We start from the raw sequence: 6,000 nt of genomic DNA, 5'->3' as shown, positions 1-6,000 counted from the left end.
TAGTTAATGTATTTTTTGCTACGTTTCTGATCGCAAGGAGTTTAAACGGACATCTAAAATGGCCACATACTGAATTTGTATAAAACAAAAGAGAGTGAGTTTAGGCGACATAATGGCTCAGTGGTTAGAACTGTCGCCTCACAGAAAGGTTGCTGGTTCGAGTCCCAGGATGTTGCCAGTTGGCATTTCTGTGTGGAGTTTGTATGTTCTCACAGTGCCCGCATGGGTTTCCTTGGTGCTCCAGTTTCCCCCACAGTCCAAAGACATGCGTTATAGGAGAACTGGGTAAACAAAATTGGCCGTAGTGTATGAGAGTTTGTGTGTGAATGTGAGAGTGTATTGGTGTTTCCCATTACAGGGTTGTGGCTGGAAGGACATCCGCTGTGTAAAACATATGCTGGAATATTTCATTCCATTCCGTAGCGGTCCATTCCACTGTAGGGACCCCTGGTAAATAAGAGACTTAGAATGAATGAGAGTGAGTTTATGGTGTAATATATAGTAGTGCCATTATTGAGCTGCCTGGATGAATGGTCCATTATATTTTTTGGTAACTAAAAACAGTTTACCCTTTATACTAAAAACTTTTAGAAAATAATGTAAAAAAAAAACTTGCCTTGATACTATTTTCTAGCTCTGATGCATTTCAACTCCATTTCCCTCAAACTTTTCTGTTGACTAATATGCCCTCTCAGGCCTACCTTGTTTTTAAGGTTTCAGTGCCAAGTGGCGTGAAGTGACTGTGTGAATGAGGGGAATTTACGAAACACTCTCCCGAGGCCTGACTCCCTCCAGCATCTCTGTTTTTCACTGTCAGCACTGGCGGAGCCCGCTATCGAGACCTGCGTCCAGCCGAGCATTGAGCTTTGTGAAGGAAAGAAGAATGAACGAACTGGGGGAGAAAATGGCCATCAGGGACGATCTCATTTACAGATGAGAGACTTTCCTTCTGTTCCTCGTCAATCTCTCACTCTGTCTCTCCCTCCATCATTAATTTCTATCTCACCCCTTTCCATTTATGTCGTGCCCTCCTTCTCTTTAATAACCCTCCCACCGTCTCTGTTTTTTGCGATGCTCTCTCGCTTTGGCTCTCTCTCTCTCTCTGGTCCTTGTCCGTTCTAAGAGCATCCATCCATCACGGCAGCACAGAGTGGATCGGCTAATGCCAGCTCAGAGCTCAGAGAGCAGATCTGACCAGCTGAGCTGCTCACAATCCTTGCCTTATCTATCAGAGATCCCCCCGAGCATCCCTCGCTCCCCCTCTCAACCCCGCCTCATCCCTCCCTCCTTCCCAACATGAGCATGACTCGTCTCATCTCATCCTCCCATTTAGTTGCTGAGTAAATAGAATGATTTTGTATAGATAGATAGATAGATAGATAGATAGATAGATAGATAGATAGATAGATAGATAGATAGATAGATAGATAGATAGATAGATAGATAGATAGATAGATAGATAGATAGATAGATAGATAGATAGATAGATAGATAGATAGATAGATAGATAGATAGATAGATAGATAGTCTGACTGTAGAGACGGGCCGATATAGACAGAACTGGCAACCCAGAGAGAGCCACATCTGCCCACACTGTGCCCAGGCAGAGGTGGAGACGGAGGAACACTTCCTCACCCGCTGCACAAACTATCAGCACATCAGAGAAACATTCTACCCCAAACTACAGAGCATTTACCCACAATTCACTGAGTTAGACAATCAAACATGCTTTTTAATATTTACTAGAGGAAACAATACATTAATATACCACACAAAATACGGCACAATACATTAATGCCTGTCACAAAAAGAGAGAGGAGACCAATAAAAATATCAGTGATGCGCTTGCAAACACATGCGCGCACATACACACACACACACACACACACACACACACACACATCTAGATTATTATAAGTGAATCATTGTAAATATACTCATTACTATTGTTTTTATTACTGTTTTATCTTAAAATGTTGATTGTTAAATGTACAGTTTATTCTGATTTATTATTATTTTATTGACATAATGAATAATATGATATATATTTTTTATTTAATTATTATTTATATATGTATCTCTTTTTTACCACTACTACTATTTACTCTGTTTACTGTTTTTTTATTATATATGTTCTTTTTTTAATGTAAACTTTATAAATGCTTAGGCAATACATTTGTAACATTTGTCATGTCAATAAAGCAATTATTGAATTGAATAGATAGATAGATAGACAGACAGACAGACAGACAGACAGACAGACAGACAGACAGACAGACAGACAGACAGACAGACAGACAGACAGACTATAGATAGATAGATAGATAGATAGATAGATAGATAGATAGATAGATAGATAGATAGATAGATAGATAGACAGACAGACAGACAGACAGACAGACAGACAGACAGACAGACAGACAGACAGACAGACAGACAGACAGACAGACAGACAGACAGATAGATAGATAGATAGATAGATAGATAGATAGATAGATAGATAGATAGATAGATTGATTTTATTGAAAATAAAATGTAAAAAATAGATTTATTAACAATAAAATTACACAGGAACCGCACTATGTAATATTTATAATATTTATATTTATTAATTTATAATAAAATAATATAAAATCATTTAAATTAAAGACGTGGACCATAAAGGGCACAATTTTTAGTCAAGTTTCCATGAACGTGACAAGAAAACCATAAAACAGAAGAAAAGATCAATATAACGCAATGCAAAAAGAGCGATAAAGAGTAACCCACCATCAAAAATTACCATGTTGTTTGTCTGTATAATATTTTGTCTATATGAATTGATAATATGCAGTATAATGGGTAAGTTAATCTGTAAACCAGGCCTAAATATCAAGGTGAACTGCAGGTGAAGATACAATCTATTATTACCAAAAAAAAACTGTGAATGAATGAATGAATGAATGAATGAATGAATGAATGAATGAATGAATGAATGAATGAATGACCATCTTAAAGCGCACTACACTTACACTTTGTCTATTGGAAGAAAAGTAAAGAAAAGAAAAGAAAAGAAAAGAAAAGAAAAGAAAAGAAAAGAAAAGAAAACAATAAAAAGAGCAATGTCGGTTACGAGTTAATCCTGAAACACAGAACTGACATCAATAGAGGGGAAACCAATGGACTGCAGGCAGCCGCGCAGAAGTGCTTTTCCACAGCGCGCGCACACACACACACACTCTCTGTCTCTCACTCTATCCAACATCTCTCTCCCTCCGTCTATCCTGCATCTCCATCAAAGGAAACACTGTGATTCAAGGCCCGAAAGAAAGGGGCGACTGTGTGCGCGCGCGTGTGACAGAGTTTGAGAAATACGTGTGCAGCTCTTCTTTACGCACAGGTTTCATTGCGCAATCTCCGATGGGCTCAGCTGTGCTTCTTGCCTCTTAATGTGAGTGTCGATGACAATTAAGTCGCTTTACATTCTCGCCAACCTCGCTTGAACTAATGACACGAGTGTCTCTGCAGCGCGCCGCGGAGGACGCGAAACAAAGGGGAAATAATTACTCCCTCTCAATACTTATTGGACAGAACAAACGGCAGGGAAATGAGAAAGGGGTGGAGATGAAGATGAAGAGCTGTTACTACATGATGTGAGGATGCTGGTGCTGTCAGTACATCGCGCTTGAGTCGCACTGATCTGTTCCCTCTCGCGTTCAAGCGCTTGATCAGCGAATCGCGTGTCAATCTTGTTTTGATATGTTTTAAGCAGCTCAAAAAATAAGACTGGTCGCTTATTTAGTCTCATTACGCACGTGAAAATGTGCGAAAATTATGTTTTAAGGTGGGCCAATTTGTTTAGGATTATTTGTTTATTCTAAATATTAATTATTCCAACGGTAGCTCATTTTAGGGACGCAATCTGTCAAAGTCCGTCTCGCGCTGCGCAACATGGTCTGCGCGGTTAGCTATAAACGCCATCTATAAGGTTTTTCGTGTTATGTAAACCTTTAATAAAGACATCGTGTTTTGTTTAATGAAGAATATAACTCAGAAAAAAGGGAAAGTGCGTGATCATGTCCTGTTGTTATGGTTACATTTTCTGATGAACGCGACTTCTTGATGCCAAAATGCGCACTTGTAAATTAAGTTTTATCAGTTTATGAGTACTTTATAACCCAGTGCTTACTGACACCTATTTTCTTCTAGAAATAATAAAGGCTATGTAGCTATTTAACAGCCACGAAATAGTGTAACAGTGCGTCATTACGCGAAGTTAAAGCTCCAAAGATGCTGAACAAAGGCCAAAACTTAGCCTATTATGTAGCTACTATAGGTCAAGGGGTTTGTCTCCTTAAATAAATACTGCCTAAATGAAATGCGCACGTATTGTCAGTGCGGTGAATGTTAATAATATTTTGAACAATAAATGATAGCGCGCGCTTTGCGAAGCACTACCTATCCCCGGTCTTAAGCCAAGTTAGTGTGAACAGCATTACATATGGCGAATTTATAAATCATCTGATTAGAGTTCTGAGCACATTCTCTGCCACCATGCAACATGCAATATGTGAACCTGTCACTGGAAGACGAAGAGGAGGAGGAGGAGAAAGAAAGTGTGGGAGGTGCTCACTTAGCACGCTGTCACTCAAATCATTTAGTATTAATTTAATTATTTATCTAAGAATAAAAGTCATGTTGTTTATAATACCTCTATAAACTGCAATTAAGCGATATAAGTGGGCCTACATAAAGTTATGCTATGGCTGTCATGTAAATATCAGATTGTCACGTGGCTGTCATGCGTAAAATGCGGGGTATCTTTTTAAAAGCGTTTTTCCCAACACATAAAAAGTGCACATCACAAAAAAACATTAGGGTTAATTAATAAAGGTCCATCTGAATGTAAAATAAAAGGAAAAAATAAATAAAAAATATTGATTGATCTGATAAACTTAAAGCATAGATAGGAGTTCATTAACGGATGTTTTTACGCGCTACAGATCACGGTGCTTCTGGAGAACGCGTACTCTGTACGTGCGACTAATGCTCTACTTAGCGCTTCTGGAAACCCAGCCAATATCAATTTGCAGCCAACAACTAATCAATGTCACTGTTTAAGCTGAAGAGCGAAGCAATAGACAGAATGAGAAGCAGTTTACCTCCGTTTATGAAAGCGAGAGCATTCTCCTTCGCTTCGAGATGTAGCAAGAGTCCTGAAGACAGATGTTTGTTTTAAACGAGCTTACTTTCTACTCTCTCCAGCCCAGCTCGAGCTGAATAGCCGCCTGTCCATCACACGCAGAGCGAAACGCAGAGTTCATAAACCGAATTCGCCCATTATTTTGTGAATCTCGTCACAAAGAAAGAAAACAAAAAGCGCAAGCGCCGAATGGCAGAAAAAGAAGTGTGTAAATCCATATGGAGGTTAGTAGACTAATGACCTTATAATGTTCCAGACATGCTTGTTAGGTTATTAACAGCTGTCTTCCTGCGGAACCGCTGGGACTGTGAGTGATGGAAAAGTCTGCGATGATAACTGCGCCTCGCACACTCCTCCCGAGCTGCGATCGATTTGACAAGAGAATTGTGAACTTGCCTTGCTTATTCCGCGCACGTGCATCGGCTGCACCCCCGCCCCGCGCGCGCGCGATCTTTCAAGTATCCACGCTAACTGATGTCATAGCTCACAAGTGTTGAAGTGAGCGGCTGTACTGTGCGAAAAGTGAGTGGAGAAAAGGCTTTTCATTTTTTTACGCCTCCCTCCCTTTTACCATGCGCTCAAACAGGTTAATCCTTTGAAGATCGATTTTGTCCATATCGTTCAGTCTCATAGTCGAGGACTCTTTAGATTTCTATCATGTGGCAAATGATGTTATCAATAGCCAATCACAGCCTGACACCCCTCAAGGTTGAGCCTTGCAGGTGAAACGAAATCTCCATTGTCAGTTGCAGGGGTTTCCATCACAAACAGTAAAAGGTCATGTGTAGTTTAGAGGTTTAACATCTGATGCCGCGTGA

The 6,000-nt window shown here is 39.8% G+C and overlaps 1 protein-coding gene across 1 annotated transcript in view; it reads right to left on the bottom strand.

The window, feature by feature from the left end:
• tafa4b (TAFA chemokine like family member 4b) overlaps window positions 1-5,297 on the bottom strand; it is a 110,814-nt gene extending 105,517 nt beyond the window's left edge. Inside the window, exon 1 of the mRNA XM_056468274.1 lies at window positions 5,142-5,297. The gene's annotated coding sequence lies outside the window, so the exon portion shown is untranslated. The remainder of the gene's footprint in view (window positions 1-5,141) is intronic.
• Window positions 5,298-6,000: the final 703 nt, after the last annotated feature.

The sequence above is a fragment of the Danio aesculapii genome, chromosome 11, assembly GCF_903798145.1.
Source record: "Danio aesculapii chromosome 11, fDanAes4.1, whole genome shotgun sequence".
NCBI classification, from domain to species: domain Eukaryota; kingdom Metazoa; phylum Chordata; class Actinopteri; order Cypriniformes; family Danionidae; genus Danio; species Danio aesculapii.
This window is presented reverse-complemented; position numbering and strand designations above follow the sequence as displayed.